General features: G+C 44.7%; 2 long non-coding RNA genes across 2 annotated transcripts; one reads left to right on the top strand and one right to left on the bottom strand.

Moving 5' to 3' along the window:
• Nucleotides 1–6,868: 6,868 nt before the first annotated feature.
• On the bottom strand, nucleotides 6,869–10,329 carry Gm40005. Its single transcript, XR_867055.3, has 2 exons — nucleotides 9,490–10,329; nucleotides 6,869–7,074 (listed from the first exon to the last, which is right to left on the bottom strand). It is a non-coding gene; the product is annotated as a predicted gene, 40005 (long non-coding RNA).
• On the top strand, nucleotides 9,692–15,612 carry 1700028P15Rik (RIKEN cDNA 1700028P15 gene). Its single transcript, NR_040509.1, has 6 exons — nucleotides 9,692–9,741; nucleotides 9,861–9,989; nucleotides 10,377–10,474; nucleotides 12,905–13,052; nucleotides 14,048–14,197; nucleotides 15,332–15,612. It is a non-coding gene; the product is annotated as an RIKEN cDNA 1700028P15 gene (long non-coding RNA).
• Nucleotides 15,613–19,585: the final 3,973 nt, after the last annotated feature.

Below are 19,585 nucleotides of genomic sequence, written 5' to 3'. Positions count from 1 at the left end.
TGATCTTTATTGTCAGTTTGATTTAGATTTAGAATCATCACGGAGACCTGCCTCTGAGTTTGTTTCTGAGGGTGTGTCTAAAGAGTCTAACTGACCTCAGCATGCTTCCTGCCTGTCTCTGCTTCCTGCCCATGGAAGCCACCTCAGGCTTTTGCTGCCCAGCCTCCCCTCTCAGGCTGGGCGGTACTCTTCTATTGTGAGCCCGAAGAGAGCCTTCTTTGCTTAGGTTGCTCCTGTCAGGAATTTTGTCCTGGCAGTATGGAGGTGGCCAACAGTGCATAGGTCTCTGGGGCCTGGCTAGCCAGAGTCTCAAGGAGCCTGGGGAACCTGTGCAGAGCAATTGGCCTGCAACACTGGGCATACAGCTATGTCAGGAAGTGCTGACATTAGCCTGATGAGACGTAGTTTTCAGTGTGTTACCAGTCACCCTGGGTAAGACTGAGCATTCTCCTGGGAAGGGGATTTGGCTCATTCTACCATACATACCATGTTATTTGAATATCTTAAAGATGACCACCAAAGTCACCACTACCATCACCACCACCAAAACAAAATGGCAGACAGAGGGGAATGGAGACTCACCTGTGACCTCTTTGGTAAGGGGTTAGTGTAGTGGTTCTCAACCTGGGGGTCATAACACCTTTGGGGATTGAATGACCTTTCATAGGGGCTTCCCCAGAGCATTGGGTTACATTATGATTCATAACAGTAGCAAAGTTACAGTTATGAAGTAGCAACAAAAATAATCTTTTGGTTGGGAGGTGAACACAACATGAAGAAATGGTATTAAAGGGTCGCAGTGTTAGGAAGGATGAAGGTCACTGAGTTAGGAGGTTGGTCGAACACATTTTTTGTGCACACGGGTTCTGCCTTTTGTTACCCAGCCTGCAATAAGAGTGAGGTTTAGAGTAACTAAGAAGGCGATGTTCATATAAGGTTCCCATAGTCAGGGCAGATATGCAATATGGATTACAGGAAACACAAGAGGTCCAGTCCCAACATAGTAAATATTTCTGGATGGGTCAAAGCTTTCATTCCGGGCATTCAGAACCCTGTGGTCTCAATTCACACAGAGTTGAGTGTCTGATATCTCCTGTTTTCTGAAAAACATGAATCTCAGAGTTCCATTTTAACCCGTTCATCAGTTATAGCAGTTATTGGGGGGGGGCAATGGGAAGAGTTATATATGTTATATGTGAACTTCTTCCAAATTGCAATGCTCCTGCTGGGAAGGTGGGCAGAGACTCATAAGATTCAGGAGGTCCACAGACTCCCCTATCTGAGAAAGCCGAAATCTAGGAGACTCATCAGGGCCCCTTCTCAAAATGTCTGCTGTGAGAAAGGGTCTGTGGAGAGGAGGCTCTCAGACTCACACAGATGCTTGCCAGTCCTTCAGAGAGTTCCAGGGTCCTAGCCTTTGTAAGCCTTCACCTGTGTTGGGTGGGCCCTGCAGGGATGCACCTGATCTTCAGCCATCCCTGCCTGCCTTAGCTACGTTTCTATTGCTGTGATTAAACCCTATGATCAAGGCAGCTTTAAAGAAGAAAACGTTTAATTGAGCTTCTGGTTTCAGAGGATAAAAGTACCCGTGTCTGAGTAAAGGCCTGGCAGCAGGAGCTGCTGAGAGCTCTGCAAGCAGGAGGCAGAGAGAGTACACTGGGTGGCAGAGCCCCCCACCCACTTTGAGACACACTTCCTTCAACAAGACCACACCTCCTAATTCTTCCCAAATAGGTCCACCAGTTGTAGACCAAATATTCAAACATAGGAGTCTGTGGGAGCCTTTCTCATTCAAACAACCACACTGAGCCATAGCGCCATAACTAACTCCAATAAATTCATTGGTTGGACTTTGGTTCAATCGTTAATCTGATCTGTTGTGGCTCCCCATTCTATATTGAGTAGAGAAGGGTATGACCTGTCTTCAGAGAAAAAGTCTCACAACACAAAGGAATACTATCAGGCCTCATTGTAGCAAACTCGGATTTTAATTTTACTGCTGTATATAATTGCCTGGCTGGGTAAAAAGGAACGATGTGAAAATCACAAATCAATAGAGGCAGGGCTTGTAGATGGGCGGTTGCAGGCTGCAAATGCCATGACTGCTAGAGAAATTTAAGCTTGCAATAATAGTTTTTGATCGTGGGTGTTGTAATTGACTTGCCTGTAACCTTCACATGTGGGAGTCTGAATCAGGAGGATTTCTGTGAGTTCAAGGCAAGAGTGAGCTACAGAGTGAAGCTTTGTCTCAACCAAACCAAACCAAACCAAACACAAAGCCCAAGGAGATGACTTTCACCAGTATAGCCAATGAGAGCAGTGCAACTGGAAGCACACATGCCTCTGTTCCCATTAGGCACACAGAATCTACATCGTTAATGCCTCCAGTCTGTGAGCAGTCTGCAAGAGGACCCGACAGCCCGGCATCTCACCAATTAACTGCATTTCATTTTCATCTCCATCACCTATCTGTTGGTGCCGATGGCGGCCTTGCTCCTGCAGGGTGGGCACTGGAGGCCTCATCTGCAAGTGTTTGAGTGTTCATGAGTTCATTCTTTTTAAATTTTAACTTAAAGAGTGCTTCAGATGCATCCGTTTTTTGAGCGTGACCCTCAAGGTGCCGTAGCAGCCCTCTGAGACATCTGTGCTAAGATACCGAGAGAAGCCAAGGACAGGCCAGGGACGATAGCACTGGTATTTCTAGGCGGATGGCCAAAACCCCAGGCACAGAATGCAACTAGAGTTGGAGCCTGCTGAGCTGAGTGGCAGAAAAGATGGCAGCTTGGAGAAGTTAGGGAGTGTGTGGAGATCCAGATAAGCCTCATACCACAGCCCCAGGGCATGATGGAACCTAACTGCAAACTACAAACACAGGCCTTGGAGGGGCTGCAGACAGATCACATGGGCGGGGCTGCAGACAGATCACAGGGGCGGGGCTGCAGACAGATCACAGGGGCGGGGCTGCAGACAGATCACAGGGGCGGGGCTGCAGACAGATCACAGGGGCGGGGCTGCAGACAGATCACAGGGCGGGGCTCCGGCAATGCTGTGTAAGAGCAAAGTGGGAAGAGAAATGTCTTTTGAGAATCCAGAGTCTCTTTCTGGATGGATCTGCTCACAGGCTTTAAGCATACAGATGTTTGTAGTTATGCAAGCTGATGCCTTAATATTGTCAAGTATCTATTTCTATTTCTTTTACAGAAATAAAGCTGGTTTGTAATTAGACGCTTCTGCCTTCTTTTCTGGGCCCCTGATCTCTAGTCTAGATGTTGGCAAACTTCTCTACCGAGCTAGGAGATGGGTAGTTCAGGCTCTTTTGGCCAGACAGTCATATTTCCACCACTCCACAGTGGCATTCTCTCAGAAAAGCAGCTGCCGATGACTGATTTCACACATCTGCTTCAATAAAGCTTTATTTAAAATCGGAGAGTGAAACTTAGCTTTTGACCATAGCCTGCAGTTTATTAATCCTTGGAGTAAAAAAAAATTTTTTAAAAAAATAGTTAACTTTCAACTTAGGAGTCAAGTAAGAAGAAGCCGACACCTTGTACCATCTGGGATCTGGAACAAAGCTTCATTTTACTTTTGTTATAATCACCATGATTATTTTCTACAATGTTGCTTAATATTTATTTGCTCATAAAAATGTTGGCCAAGTCTGGTTCCTTGTCACAAATTCTCACTGGTTTGTGTGTGTGTGTGTGTGTGTGTGATGTGTGTGAGAGTATGATGTGTATGTAAGAGAGTGTGTGTATGAGTGTATATGTGAGTGTGTGTGAGTTTGTGTGTGTGTGTGAGAGAGAGAGTGTGTGAATGTGCGGAATGTGTGGAATGCCTTCCACACACCACCGGCATATGGAATGTGCAGTGTGTGTGTGTTGTGTGTGAGTGTGTGTGTGTGTGTGTGTGTGTAGGCCATTGGTTAACATTGGGGTCAACATCAAGTGTTTTCTTATCCCTCTCCACCTTAAATTTAGAAGTAGGGTCTCTCACTGAGCCTGAGCCTGCTGACTTGGCTAGGCTGACTGGCCAGCAAGTCTTAGGAACCCCCTGTCACTGCCTCCCCGGTGCTGGGATCACAGGCGCAGTCCTGGGATCACAGGTATAGTCCTATCATGCCTTGATTTCTATGTGGGGGTTGGGGATGTGACCTCAGAGCTTCATGCTTGCCCAACAAGCAACACTAAGCTCTCTCCCCAGCCCCTGGGCTTCACTCTTAGGGAATTCTGGGCACATTGAGTTTCCCCTGCTCCCCTGAGGCTCTTAGGTGACAGACTAATCATGCTTCTAAATGGAGACCAATGATTGCTCTTGATTAAAATGACAAGGAGGACCAGGGCTGCTGTCTGTCCTTGGTGGAGGATCACACCTTGCATTTGTTCGTTGGGCAAACCTATGCAGTAAATGGATGTTGCATCTTATGAGCAAACACAGTGGTCTCATGCATGCAGAATGGCAACGACACTCACCCAGCACCCCAGAGGTTAGAGTGTCCTAGAACTGATTAAAAGCTATCTTCCCAAGTGTTCTTCAAAGTGAATGAATATTCCAACGAGTGCCACTGTTTGATCTGATTTCCTTTAAGTGGTGGCTTGATTTGCTGTTTTGATCAGTCTGATGAAGTGTGTTTGAACGTCAGCAGAGGTTCAGCAGTCGCTGCGACTTGTTTGCACAACGTCCCCAAATTGCAGGAATTATCCTCTTGTCGGTATGACAGTTGCTACTTGGGCAGAGGCACATTGCATGCTTGTTTTAGTTAAGGACAAAGCTAGAAAACAACCCCAGATTAATTAGTTGTCACAATTAAATCTCTTCTACAGTCATTTCCCATCTAGTCAAAAGGCAGAGAAACTGGTTCGAGGCAGCTGGTGCCATGCCTTTGATTAATTATACCTGCGTTTGGTAATTTACTGTGACAAATCTGTTTCTTTTTAATTAGTTTTTTTTTTTTGAGAATTTCATACAATGTATTTTGATCATATTCATTTTCCACGGACTCCTCCAAGATCCTCCCTATCCTGCCAACTCTGTGTGCTCATTTTCAAAAACAAAAGCTGTCCAAATACTCTTGAATGTGTGACCTTATCTTGGATTGTGCTGGACCTATCAGGGGCCATGCCTTTAAGGGAAACTGACTTCTTCCTTTCCCAGAAGCACTCAGTGACCAATTTCTCCTCAGCTGGGGGGTGGGTGGGGGGACACTTTGAGACCCCACCCCACTCCTTTGTCTGGTGTGAGCTTGTGCAGGTCTTGTGAGTGCTTTCCCAATGCCTGGGAGTTCACCGGTCAATCGCTGCATGTGGCTTCTCCATGCAGCCAAGGGATAGATGTCTGAGGCTTCTGCCAGAGAAGCGTGGGCAGCCAGGCATAGTAGCCATTCTGTACACACCAAATAATGACAGTGGGACTGGGGAGACGCCTCAGTAAGTGAAGATGTCTGCTAGCAAGCCTGCCTACCTGAGTTCTCCATGACCAGCATGGTGGAAGGACAAATACATAGTAAGAATGCAAGACATTGAATCATACAACATGCGTGCACATGTGTGTCTGTGTGTGTATCACACAATATTCAGTGTTATAAATTACATATAGTTGTATATGTAACATCAAGCTTTTTATTAGCTTATGCTAATAATACAAAATGACGGGTTTCTGATGATGCCATTGGCACACTAGGATATGATGTGCTCTGCTGGTATCCACAAATGATTCTTTTCCCTCCCCTTCCTCCCCCCTCTTTCTCTCTCCCCTTCATCTTTTCACGCAGTGGCCCCTTGTACCTTCACATCTTTCCTTTATAAATCTAAATTTCACATATGAGAGAAAACACGGTGTTTATCTTCTGAGCCTGGCTTGTTTCTCTGGACATGATGATCTCCAACTCTGTTTTCCTGCAAATGATGTAACTTGTTCTTCCTTGTGGCCAGGTACTCCTCCGTCGTGTATAAATGCTGCACTTTCTCTGTGCGTGCTCCATAGTGTCCACTGTTGTGAAGCTGGCACTCAGGTGGCTTGCTGACACTAGAGTCACACAAACCGTGGGCAGCCAATGGGGCTGTGGTGTTGTAATCACCACTGTGTCACCAGGCCGTAGGACAGTGCTAGCCCACTTACAGCATCACCGCCACAGGCATTATCCACTGACTGTACATGGCTGCACTTCTCTTGGCCAAAAGAACATTTACACCCTTTCCATTCCAGAGCCAGACATGAAAACATTTCCAGTTGCAAGTTTCTCCTTGGACTAATGGAGCACCCATCTATTAAGGATAGATAAGGTTTTCCCCCAAACTCTCAGTGTAAGCCAATGAGAGGTACCTGCTGTTAACCCTGAATCACCCCCCAAAACTGTATTTTCTTCCACTTTACACCAATCAGAATGGCTAAGATAAAAAACTCAAGCAACAGCACACGCTGGCGAGAATGTGGAGAAGGAGGGACACTCCTCCATTGCTGGTGGGATTGTAAGGATATGAAGAAAGAGGGACACGCCTCCATTGCTGGTGGGATTGCAAACTGCTACAACCACCGAAAATTGAAATAGCTCTACCTGAAGATCCAGCTATACCACTCCTGGGAATATACCCAAAAGATGTTCTACCATACCACAAGGACACGTGCTCCACTATGTTCATAGCAGCCTTATCTGTAATAGCTAGAAGCTGAAAACAACCCAGATGTCCCTCAACCAAAAAATGGACACTGAAAATGTGGTTCATTTACATAATAGAATACTACTAAGCTATTCAAAGGAAGGACATCATGAATTTTGCAAGCAAATGGATCATGGTGAATTAAACTGTTGAAAATATCATTATGAAACTTATGTGTAGTTGATATACACCAATAAAGACTTGAAATACACAAGTTACAAATGACGAGAGTACTCATGTTGAAGCAGGATGGGAGAAGCTGGAAGAGGAGGGACTGTTTACCACAGACATTGGTGCAGAGAAGGACATGTAGACTCTAGCTGAACCAATGAGATTCTGATCTGAGAGATCTACGAGCCAGCCATTGCTGGAATGAATCACTGGGCTTCCTCAGCTTTGAGGACACAGGTTCTGTCAGAGTCTGTGAGAAAAAGGAAAAAAGGGATCTCAGAGAACAGTAGGGCAGGGTTTAAACCTCAGTGATACCACTTCAGATCTGGATCGAACCACCCTCGAAGGTAGACATACACATACACACACACACACACACACACACACACACACACACACACACATTTTCTTTAGGTTTATGAACCAATAAATACCTCATTTTCTTTTATACAGCTGAGATGTGTTGCATCCCCAGAAACTAGATATATTATAAACAGATCAGAGTTCTAGAAATTTCTGTGACTTTATCACCTCAGTACTTGTTGCATTCCTCCATATGCATACTTAATAACTCATTTTGACCTTTCTCTGCCTTTGTGTGTAGTTTAATTTCTATTCGATGATTATCCAATGCCCTTTACATTGTACATCTTCCAAACTTTCAAACTTATATGCTCACAAACTCATTTTTTAACAGCAACCTAACTCTTTATTTGAAATCATTGTATATGATAATTAGTAATTAGAAAGATAATTTTAGTTAATTTTAAATTTAAAATCCATCATGCAAAACGAATGGATCAGAGTGGAGCCACTGACAAAGGAACGAATCAGGGTGTGAGAAGCTGTCTGTGGGCCTGGAAATGAGACTCTGAAAACTTCTCAGGGAATAATCATTGTGTAGATTTTTTACTTGTAATTATAATTTAATTATGGACCCACTTTTGCAACATTTTAAAAGTACATAGTTAGCATTTAAGTACTTTCCATATAATTATCTGTTATTGAACCTGCTCATTATAGACTGGTTGCTGCATAAATTACTATGCTTTGTGTAAAAATATTTTTTTACTTCGGATTGACTTGAAATGAAAGAAGCCCCGTCATCTGGATGATACTTAATGGATCCCCAATACTGGAGACACTTCGAGCCTTGCCAAGGCAGTCCGACTAAGCCAGCCGCTCTTCGCTAGCTTTCTTCCTAGGAATTGACTTCTTTCTCTCTTGTTTTCCTTGAGACAGTTCTAGGGAATACAGACAAATCTTGCTGCAGACATTGCCAGACCCTTCAATAATATGCTGAAAATCTACTTTGGGGCTGGGGAGATGACCCGGTAGGTAAAACACTTGATGTGAAATTCTGAAGACCCGAGGCTGATCTCTAGAACCCATGTAAAGAATCCAGAATTAGTAGCCCATATCTGGTGCAGAGAAGGCTCACAAAAGTGCCTGGCCATGGAAAGAAACCGTCTCAAAACTTAAAATTAAAATTAAAAGAATCGATTTGTGTCAATGACTGTTGTCATGGTCAGTGTTCTATTGCTATGAAGATAAGTCATTGCCACAGCAACTCTTATAAAGAAAAGCATTTATTTGGGACTGGCTAGCACATTCTGAGGTTTAGTCCAATCTCATCATGATGCGAAGTGTGATATCATACAGGCAGACATGGTGCTGAAGAAGTAGCTCAGGGTTCTACATCTGCACCAGCAGGCAGCAGGAGAGGGATACTGGGCCTGGCTTTTTTTGTTTGTTTGTTTGTTTGTTTTTGTCAACTCAATCCAAGCTAGAGTAATCTGATAGACACGAACCTCAATTGAGAAAATGCCTGTACCAAACTGACCATAGTCAAGCCTGTGGGGGCATTGTCTTGTTTAATGATTGTTGGGCAAGGGAGCAGACCACTATGGGTGGTACCACCCCTAGGAAGGTAGACGTTCATTCTCTTAGAGAGCAAGAAAGATGAGCAACCCATGGGAAGCAAGCCAGTAAACACCACTCTTCCATGGCTTCTGCTTCAGTTCCTGCCTCCAGGTTCTTGCTTTGAACTCCTTCCCTGACTTTGCCGGAAGATGGAAGGTAACCTGTGAGCTTAAGTAATCCTCTCCTCCCCCAGTTGCTCTTGGTCATTGTATTTATTTCACCGATAGGAACCCTGACTAAGACAGAGGTGAGGTTTATTTTGGCTCAGTGTTTGAGGGATGAAGTCCACCATGATGCAAGAGGCTCTGTGGTGTCAGGAATGAATGGCAGCTTATTGCACAGATCTTAGTACATGTGAGTGTCTAATATACCCTCAGTGACGCAGTCCCTCTAGCGAGGCTCCATCTCCCACAAGCCCAGCAGCTTGGGATCAAGCCTTTAGATATAAGAGCCTGTGAAGGACATTTTACATGCCAGCTGTGACACTTCAGATTTGGCCTGATGACTCTGCTTTTCAGAGAACCTCAGGTAGTACTGGGGTTTTTTTCTGGCATGTTGGGCTGGTGTTGGCATCTAACCCCGGGGCTCGGCAGTCTGTTTGGGTAGAGCACCTGGAGATGCATTAAGTAGGGTTTATTCATTCAAACCCATAGATCGATTATACCCAAGTCCTGCCATCCCATCTGAACCCTGAAACACTTCAAACACATTTTGAGTTTTAAAAGAAGAAAGGGGTTGCCACCTTCAGTGATGTCGAGGCCTGTGTGATCTCTGCTGTTTCTCCGACTGAGATTAGGACCCACGGGAAACAGAAAGGGAATAAACACCGACGTTTCTCAAGAGCGCATGCGTGCAGCCAGCCAACCAAATGTGATCCCTCAGAGAGCAGGCGCCCGAGGATTCAGTTTGTTCCTGTTTTGTTGGTGAGAACTCCGAGGCCTCCTAACTCATCAACCGCAGAAGCTGAGTTGAGATTTCACTCTGGGGGAGCCAGGTGGGGCTGTGTGACCCCCCCCCCCCCATCAACCCTACAGAGGAGGGGAAGAACTTCAGGCATGAGGTGGATAGGATGGATGGCTGGGACATGATGGTCTGCTGATTTCTTGTTCAAAGATGACTTGTGGGAGCCTAGGCTAGGATTCTAGCGTGTTCCTTTCTGGATCGCCAAGGGAAGAGTTATTAAGGAACCGGCACTCGCCATAGGAGCTATGGATGTATCAATGAGGAGACGACTTTAACTCGGTAGCTATTCCCACTGGCACCAGCCGCCGTTGGTCTCGTATCACTGGGGATGTTCATGTGTCCCTGGAGACATGACATAACACTATTCTGTCCTGTCAAGCTTCTGCCTTTCCACCGCGCATGGCTCCTGTCCCCAACTCAGGCTTGGTTGTCCTGAACTGTATGAGCCATCTGGGACAGTGGATTTGAAAGACAGATGGCGACATACAGTATTCTCATGACTAGGGGACTCACCTCCCCATCTTTAGTTAGACACGGCTAAAGTAGGCACAGCCATAGGAGAATGGTTCTGGCTACTCCCTCCCCCCTCTCTAATGGCAATGGCTCCCAGTGAAATCTCACAACGTAACACCTGACGTATTAGAATTTTATGCATTTATTTTTCAGTGTGCTGGGTATAAATATGCAAGTGCTGACATGGGCTGCATTTTTCAATTTTATGGCCAAGTGACGTCTACAGCCGACTGATAAATGGAAGCTTTGAGGTAGGAGAGTTGGGCTAAGATTTTTCTCTCTCTTTCTCTCCAATTACTCAAAGGAGGAGAAAAGTTTTAGACAGAGATAAATGGAAGATATCCACTGCCTGCAGATATATGACTCCCCAGATCTCCTGTCTGGGTAAATCAGAGCTTCTCATGGCTACAGATAATGAGATAATTAAAAAGTAGTAAATATAAGTGTGGATTGCTGTCTACCATTAAGCCCAGAAAGGGCTTCTGATCATGAAACACTGGCTCTGTATTTTGAAACATCATATCAATTATAAGAGACACTTTTACAGATCGCTCTAAGAGATATTTACATAAAACTATATTTCTATACACTACAGAAAATACCCCAAGTATAGATTTAATCAAAACTGTAAATAAGACTAAAGGTAGGCTGTAAGGGTGAAATATGCAGCTGTAAAAATCTTAGCAAAAATTTAAATCAGTTTCATTCTGAATTATATTGGCCTTCATATCTCTTACATCTCCCTCAGCCCCCAGCCTCCTTTTCTACTACTTCACCTTAATCCTCTTACACTGGAGATGAGACATTTGGGGGGATAAATGTCACGGTGGCTTTATGCTTGCTTCTTTCTGTGTTTGTGGAGGAGGGGGTTTAAAAGTGGAGGGTGTATTTTTTTACTCCACAGTGCACTATCCTGGTCCTTAGTCACTTACGAGGTCCTATGAGTGATGGGACGGATACAGGTTTGGGTGTGAGCTGACTATGGGCTGACTCCTATTTGAGACCAGCTTCTCATGCCAGCTTATGCTCTGTGGGAAGAGGACTGGCAGACAGTGAAAGATTTCAGCCTTTGAGCTGTGCTACGGAACGTAGAGTCTGTTTAGCACACTGCAAGGGGTTGCTGGTTAGCAGCACAGAGTAACAGTAGTCTGAGGCAGTGGGCCGTGGGGGTCTTCATTTGGAGACTCCTTGGGTGTCCTAGCATGTCACTCCCATCACATGAATGGAAGTGGTCCAGACTGGTTGGCGTTTCTGACCTGGGATGTTAGCCCAAATTATAGAGTTTCAGTCTCCGCCATGCAGATGAAGGCTATGCAAATGAGAGCTATGCAAATGAGGGCATTTCTGATTGGCCCACGTTCTTACCTCGGGCAGAAGCTTGGATTACAGTGCTCCAACACGGAAGTATTATTGGTCCATTGTGCTCCTGGGTCCCTGATTGGTGGGAGATGAGGACAGTCTGATTGGGAGTCTTGCCATCTGAATGTGAAGTGTCCCCCATAGGTTGGGACACTTGGTTCTAAGATGGTTGTGCTTTTTAGGAAAGGACTGTGAACCTTTAAGAGGTGGAAACTGGGATAACATTTGAAATGTAAATAAATAAAATAATCAATAACAATAAAAAAAGAGGTGGCGCCCCACTGGAGAAAATGGATCACCAGAGGTGGACTTTGAGCTGTATAGCCAGAACCCACTTTCTGTTCGCTATTCGGAGAGCAAAGATGGAGAGTGACCAGCCAGCCTCCCACTCCTGCCTTCTGTGCCTGTCAATATGTTATCCCTCCGTGACCCTCCAGCTGTCAGCCAAAGTAAATGTTTTCTTCCCTAAGTTACCTCTTACCAGGTATTTGGTTAAATCAACAGTATTGGGATTATTTTTTCCAATTTGCTAAATAAGAGAGCATCATGGCAACTCATATAGAAGAGAAATATATGGAATCTGGGCCATCCAGGATTATGCTAGGAAAAGGAAGCCCAAGTGTCTTGTCTTAATCAACCAGCAAAAGGAAGCCCAAGTGTCTTGTCTTAATCAACCAGCAAAAGGAAGCCCAAGTATCTTGTCTTAATCAACCAGTCCTAGGTGTTACTGCCCAGCTTTGCTGAGACTAGAGTTGTCTGTGGAACTACATGACCTCTCGCCTACACATCTTTTTATTGAGTGAATGAATGAATAAAAATGAAAACCAGGATGAGAGACATGTTTTTAAAATGAATCAGATGTTATGATGGGACGTGGCTCTCACCCCTGGTGTTTTACAAACGCAGCTGGCAGCATTTACTACAAAAGTGGGTTTGAGACATTCATTCTAGGTCTTTGAGGATGGGGTCCATATGCTTGTTCACACGGATGTGTGTAAAAAAAATCTGTCTGCCACTTATGTATTGAATGCCTTTGAGCAAATCCTGGAACCTTTCTTTGTAAGCTTTTCTTTTCCTTAGCTCCACTTAAGATCTTCATCTTCATCATCATCATGTCTATGAATGTGCACATGGGTGCATGTGAGAGAAGACGGCCCAAGGAGGCCAGAGGCATTGGATGACTCTCAGCTGGAGTTAAGGTCGTTGTGAGCTTTCCTACGTGGCTGCTGGGAACTGAACAGGACTCTTCTGGAAGAATAGTAGGATGCCTCACAACCACTGAGCCATCTCTCTGACCCCTATCTTCTTCCTCTCATTTGTAGGAGGGGGATTGCACAGTCCAGCCTGGCATGAAAGGATCCCGAGGGAAGGTAGCGATGGGCTATGGAGTCAGCGGTGAAACCAAAGCTTATTTATCTTTGGCAGCTCTTCTCTCTTTGCTATGCTAAGGCCAAATGCCTTCGGCTTCTGGTAAGAAACTCTTTGTGTTCCCATCAGGGAGTTAGAAAAGAGAAAGAAAGAAAGAAAGAAAGAAAGAAAGAAAGAAAGAAAGAAAGAAAGAAAGGAAGAAAGAAAGAAAGCAAGCTTAATTGTTAGGGCTCTTTTCTCTCTGGGTCAAGGAGCTCTTGATGACCAGATGACCAGGCAAGAGACTAGGACTTGTTAACTTTTTAAGAACCAGGAAGATAGGCAGTATGCACAGACATGCATAGAATCTCTCTCTCTCTCTCTCTCTCTCTCTCTCTCTCTCACACACACACACACACACACACACACACACACACACACACATTCTGGTCAGGGCTGATCACCTGTAACATCAAGCCACAAGTGCTCATGCATACTTACATACTTACATACATATATACATATATACCTAGACACATATGTATAGACAAAACAGACATATATACATGTATACATCTGGGCGGATGGGGCAGAGCCCCCTAAGCCACCACTTTCTTCTTTCTCTGTGGCCTTTTTATACCTTCTTAGACAAAAGTTCTTTAGAAAATTCCCTCGTAGATAAAATGTTACACAAAAGGGGAGTCACAGAATGATATTGATATTAAGTTCAAAGCAGTGTTTCATTCCATAAGCTCATTATAAGTTCAAAGCCACAGTTTCACATGGCCTGGCTTTATCATAGTGCACACCTGTGGCTTCATCCTCAGATCTGACCTAGAACGAATGTTTTCCTTTGAACATAAATTTTTCCCAAGCCCATCGCTTTCTAGTGTAATTTATGAAAACTCATTGTATTTTTCATTATGTTGCCTTTATGAGGACTGGGCACATTCTATTCTTGATTCTAACTTTATTACATCTTTCTAGCAAAACAACTGAAACCATCTCTTAAAACTTTCTTCCTAAAGTTATTTGAATCAAACCAGAAATTGTATAAAATCGCTAATTCATCTAAACAGCACTAGTTCATGAAAGTTCATCTTTATGTTGATCTGCAGGAAGTCTGCCCAACAGGGTGGGCCAATGCCCAGGAATCATTAGGCAATGGTGACAGAAAAGGCGTATCAGCTTTTAAGAAGCAATCCTGAGATGAAGTCTCTTGTGATCTTGCCTCTCAGAGCTCACTCATCATAAGCTATGCAAAAACAGTAAGTGGGCCACCTCCAGGAAAGTCACCCGCTAGCCCTCACCTCTCCTGGATGGTTCCTGAAATGGGGTTAAGTATTTTCTATAACAAAATAAAATCTAATAAGATAAAACAAAACCATCATAACAAAGTGGGGCAAGGCAAACAAACAGAAGGAAAATAGCTCAAAGAGAAGGCACAAGAATCATAGACCCACTCATTCACACACCCAGGAGCCCCTAAAAACAACTCACCTGAAAACCATAGTATGTGTGTATACAGAGGACCTGGTGCAGACCTGTGTAGGCTCTGTCCTGCCTCAGTCTCTGTGAGTTCCTAGGAGCTTTGCTCAGATGATTCAGAGGACTTTGCTCTCCTGGTGGCCTCCATCCCCTCGGGCTCTTACACATGTTCTGCCTCCTCTTCTATGGGGTTCCCTGAGCTCGGAGGGAAGGATTTGACGGAGACCTCCCAGTTGTAGCTGTGTGTTCCGAGGTCTGTCTCTGTCTCTCTCTCTGTTGGTCTCTCTCTGTCTCTCTCTGTCCCTCTCTGTCCCTCTCTGTCTCTCTCTGTCTGTGTCTCTGTCTGTATCTCTGTCTCTCTCTCTCTCTCTCTGTATGTGTAATGCCTGGCTGTGGGTCTCTGTATTTGTTCCCATCTACTGCAGAAGGAAGCCCCCCTGATGATGGCTGAGCAAGGCACCATCCTGCTTCCTTGGCAGGAATCTTCTTAACTCTTAAGTGGAAGAACTAACGAGCTACCTGGTGATCACTCCCAGTCTCCCTCTCTGTCTGTCTGTCTGTCTGCAAAGGCGGTGTTGTTAACTGCTTGCTCTCTCTCTATTTCATACAGTCAGAAATACCCACCTGTCTTTCTCCATGAATGCGTTCACACACACACAGGGCCCCATCAGTGCACAGGACTGATTAGAACAAAATCAGCTTCATCTTTTCTGACTTCTTTGTTTCCCCTCCAGAGCTTCCCTTACCCAAGTAATGACAAGGCCTAATAAAATGGTTGTTCTTTTAATGCCTTGAAGCTGTGAAACTCCATGAGTTTTCACATCGAGAAAAAATATATTAATAAAATATTACTCTAGTGCCTTAGAAATTTACATCAAAAAGTCCCCATAAGGATCTAAATACTCTCTGTCTAGCTTCTGTTTTGACCGAAAGCAAACAAGAGGCTAAATTCCAGGATTAGGTTGCCGGGCAAGAGAAGAACACGTTTGATGCCTGGCGCTCATGCGCAGAAGCTGCAGGCCTCAAAGTTACCTGTCTTCCTGAGGGCCCCGAGGGCCAGCTAGGGCCCTGACCTGTGCATGCGCCATCCAGAAACAGGTCTTCTAGACAAGCCTCCATGTGACTGTTTCTGGACAGTTTATTTGTTTTGAATGTTTCAAAATTTGGGCAAAAGAGAATTGGAGCACAAAAGTGTATTAACTTGTGATTTCCTTTGTCTCTCCGTCATCCAGCTGCCTTTCCTTCCCTCATCACCTGAAATCAGTACTCTGCATTACTGATTTATTGTGAGTGTTGTGTCAACAAATGTCTATGCATCCAGATAGGGACCCCTCGGCAGATCACATAAGTTTACCACATAGTCTAGCTTGCTGATACTGAGCTCTGCTTGGGTTATTTATGCGAGCATGGGGAAGGGGGGGGGTGACTTCTAGGAACAGAGATGGCTTAGAGATAGCTACATCACCAAAGCTCACCATTGCATGGATGAAACCTCACAAAAGCTGGAAACCTGGTGCTTACTGGACAACATGCAGGCAGCTCAACATGTTGGAGAGGGGCCCTTCTAGGAAGTTCAGCTTGTCTGAGCTTCTTCCAGCTTGCTGGAGAGTATTTCTCAGTAGTCTTTGTACATTTTGGGGGAAAGAGGGGGCCTAGTGAATCTGGTAAGTTTCAGAGACTTCCTGGGCTCTTTAAGTTGTTTACCTTCTCAGTTTTAACAGCTCAGACAGAATGTTTTTTGGAGGAGGAAATTGCTATGCCATTGTGCACTACTAGGTGACTAATTTATTCAACTGCTTAGCACCTACTGTGTTCTGGTGATGAGAGGGTGGGAAGAGACAGCGGCAGTGCTCCATTTTCTGGGAATGGGAGTTAAACAGGAGAGAACATTAATAAAATGACTCCACAGATGTCTTTATAGTAATGCATATAATTTATATTTGATAACACTAGTGGAAGAAAGGCCATGCACCAGGAGAGACTGGTCATAATGAGGAAAGGTCATTTCATCATTGGGATCATTCTTCAAGGCAATGAAATTCATGACAAGGGACAAATAAGAGGTGAAAGGTCATGAGAAAAAGAAGAAAGGTTCAGGACATCATGGGAGGAGGGATGGGGCAGTTGGTGGATGGGAGGGGCTGGGATCTTGGGTGTGTCTAGAGAGGAAAGAGAGGGAGAGGGAGAGAGAGAGAAAGAGAGAGAAAAAGATCAGGAGAGGGTGAGGGAAGCCAAGGGAAAGGTGGGGAGAATGAAGTCTGGAGAACAGAAGAGGCCATTTGTAAGAGTTTGGTGTGACTTGTAGAATACTCAAAGATGTTCCGGAGAGTTTAGGAGACATATCCATCAGGATAGGGAAGGATGGGTTAAAGAGAAAGTGGGGGCAGGGAGATGGCCCAGCCAGTAAACTACTTTGTAGAGTTAAACCATAGGCACTGCAGTGCAAGCCTGCAATCCCAGCAGGGGAAGGGGTAAGAGGGTCCTCAGGGGCTTGCTGGCCAGCTTCTCTAGCCAAATAGGTGATCTGTGGGTTCAGTGAGAGACTCAACCTCAAAAAATAAGTGTAAAGAAACTGAGGAAGACATCCAACCTCATTGGCTGGCCTCTCCATGCGTACTTGCACACGTGCACATACACCTACATATATGTGTATAATACATATGGACATACACACATAGAGGGAGAATGGAGCAGGTAGTTTCCAGAGGAGGCTTTGTTAGCAGTTGTAGCCATTCTTGGCTACTATATGGGTTCTTCTTTCTTCCACTGTTCTTCCACCTTTCTTCCACCTTTTCACCCCCTAACACTGGATAGGAGAGAGAAAAGGAGAGAGAGGAAAGGAGAGAGATTCCTGAATAAAGCCAGGGGTCAAAAAAGAGACAACATTATCATTAGACTACTTCCTGCTGATAAGGGGCATCAAATTCCTTAGTCAAGTTTGATCTTTGCCATCATAATATCTAATTTCTTCTTGTTGTTTCTTTGCACACAAGTATTTAACAAATCGTGACCAACAACAACCAACAGCCAACAGCCAACAGCCACCCTGCCTCTCGGGCCTCTAGCATTTATATATACCCCGTGGAAGGTCCCCAGAATTCCAAATGTCACACAATCGCAGGAACTATCTGCAGCTGGCAAAACCATATCCCTGCACTAGCACAAGGCAGATCATAATCAGCGATCTGAAGCAGCCTCATATTCCACGTGTGGGGTTAAGATGAGAACATATTCATATGATATTTCTGTGTTTTTTAAAAGAAATCAAAACTTCCAAATTGTCACTACAATCAGCCCACACAAGGAGGCTGGGGACTTGAGCTAAACATTTGTTAAAACCCAAAGGATTGGAAAAAAAGCATTTCATTCGAGGACACTAGAAAGCTTTTGGGACAGAACCCACAGCCAGAGAAACTGGCTTATGAACGGCCTCAGACAGTGTGTTGGCATGTACTAGTCGAAGAGGGTTCAGTCCGTCATGGTGGGGCAACATGGCATCAGGATCCGAGGCAGCTGCTCAGACTGCATCCGTGCTTGGGAAGCAGAGAGGTTAACACTGGTGCTGGGCTCACTCTGTTCCCTGCAGCTCAGGACTCCAGTCTAGGGGATGGAACCACCCACAGTTCAGGCAGATCTTCCCGCGCTCATGAACCTAGTCTAGAAACTCGCTCAAATGCACGCCTAGAGGCTTGTCTCCTGGATGACCCTAGATCCTACCAAGCTGACAGTCAATACAAACATCACAGGGCATGCACTAACTTATAAGTACTTTGGGGAGACTCTTATTGATAGACTTACCCTGTGTGTATGTTGTAGTCTAAAGTGGGTTGAGCCTTCTCAAAGGAAGAACTTCCAAATCCTGCCTTTTTCCTGGAGTTGGTCATGTGGAGCTGGGGTTATTTTATGTTTACAGTGGACATTAACTTCTCATCTTGTCTAATAAAACAGCACTAACGCTGTCATATAAACGGGAATGGAGTCTGGGAGAAGTTTGACTCAGTTATTTTCCTCAATTTTGGAGACTGGTTTTATTCAAGAGGAGTATCTAGCTTGGAGCCCTTCATCTCCCATAAGATATTTTATTCTGCGCTCCACTCTGAAATCATTTCATCCTTCAAATTCTTTTTCAAATTTAATTTTATGTTCTTTTTATTTTATCTTGATTAAGCTTTGAAAGGACTTGCCCAGAAACTTCTCCTGCCTGATAATTAATTTTAAGGTATTCTTCCCCAGTTCATAATAGCTTTTGTTATTGTATAATTAAAAACAAAATTAAAATATTTCTGCCCCCTCACTTTCATGAAGCCTGTAATCCAGCTCCTGGTGAGGCCTGGGCCCTCACAATGAGATGAGGTGCTCAGAATCGCTCTCTCTGTTGCAGCTAAATTAAAACTCCAATAAGAAGAAACAAAGTAAATATTCAATCACTTCACAGAAATGATGAAATTTTTGTGACAAACGAATTCCTCCCACCATTCAACATTCTTTAGTCTTTTCAGGGTCCTAGGGCCAACAGGGCCAGAATTAAATTGCTATGGACCCTCGTGTGGGTGGTGGGTCCCCACCAAGGTGAACAGCACTCATCTTCCAGAGAAGGAAGATGTAACAGACATTGGAGTTTATATTCTCTTGTCTGTGCTGCTCTGAGTTTTACAGGAAGGCTTTGAAGGCAACATTCCATAGCGGCTCCATCCAGGACTCTCAAATCCACACGGTTCAGCCCAACTGATCTAGATGCTGCAGGGGAGGGGCCTTGCAGTTCTCAAGTTATTTGCCCCTTTGGTTTATTTTGGCTCACACTTAAGCGTGTACAACCCATCGTGGCAGGGAAGGCGTGGAGGTAGGAGTGAAAGGTGGCTGGCCACAGTACATCAGCAGCCAGGAAGCAGAGAGAGTTGGATGCTGGTGCCCTGCTCTTGTCTCCTTCTTATGTAGACCAGGACTCCAAGGTACAGAGATAAGAAGATTGTTGGGGGAGTAGAGCCAATCTGGTTAAAAAAATATAGACATCCGCCCTGGCTGATGGCACAATAGGAAGTGAGAGGTAGCTGCCCACACATCAAGAGGGGCTTTAGTGCAGGACGGCAGTGTGTTCAGAAGATGGACTGAACCAGTCCAGGATCAGCAGCTTCCTACCACCTGGGAGATGAGAGATAAGCTCAGAAACA

Source organism: Mus musculus, chromosome 2 (genome assembly GCF_000001635.26).
Source record: "Mus musculus strain C57BL/6J chromosome 2, GRCm38.p6 C57BL/6J".
Classification (NCBI taxonomy): Eukaryota; Metazoa; Chordata; class Mammalia; order Rodentia; family Muridae; genus Mus; species Mus musculus.
This window is presented reverse-complemented; position numbering and strand designations above follow the sequence as displayed.